Raw genomic sequence first — 552 nt, 5'->3', positions numbered from 1 at the left:
AAAACCTTTTCTGGATGTTTATTATCATTGTTTGTAGCCCTTTGTACTGCACTGCTGTGTATGTCGGTGCTATATGGGCTTCTTTCCCTGGGTTTCCTCCCTTGTTTATATAATGTCATTAATGTATAATAGCTTTGTATTTGCTGTAACATTTTGTGTTACATTTATTACCTTGGAAACATTTTCTATATGTTTGATTATCATATTTTCTAGCCCTTAGTACTGCACCCCTTTGTATGTCAGTGCCATGTAGCCTTTCCTTCTCCGGCCATGTATAATGTCCCCTGGGGATAGTATTAATTTTTATCTGTAAAATTTTAAACATTTACTGAAAACATTTTCTATATTTATGATTATCATGGTTTGTTGCACTTTGTACAGCTCCCCTGTATATGTTGGTGTTATGTCGCCTTTCCATTTCTGGGACATCTCCCTTGTTCTGTGTACATTGCCATCAGTGGGTATTATTATACTTTGTATTGGTTTAGAACTCATTACATTTCCTGTTTTATATTTTTTCCATCGTTTATCCTTTGTGGTCCTTTGTACTGC

The sequence above is a fragment of the Pyxicephalus adspersus genome, chromosome 7 (assembly GCF_032062135.1).
Source record: "Pyxicephalus adspersus chromosome 7, UCB_Pads_2.0, whole genome shotgun sequence".
Taxonomy (NCBI): Eukaryota; Metazoa; Chordata; class Amphibia; order Anura; family Pyxicephalidae; genus Pyxicephalus; species Pyxicephalus adspersus.
Note: the sequence above shows the minus strand (reverse complement) of the source record.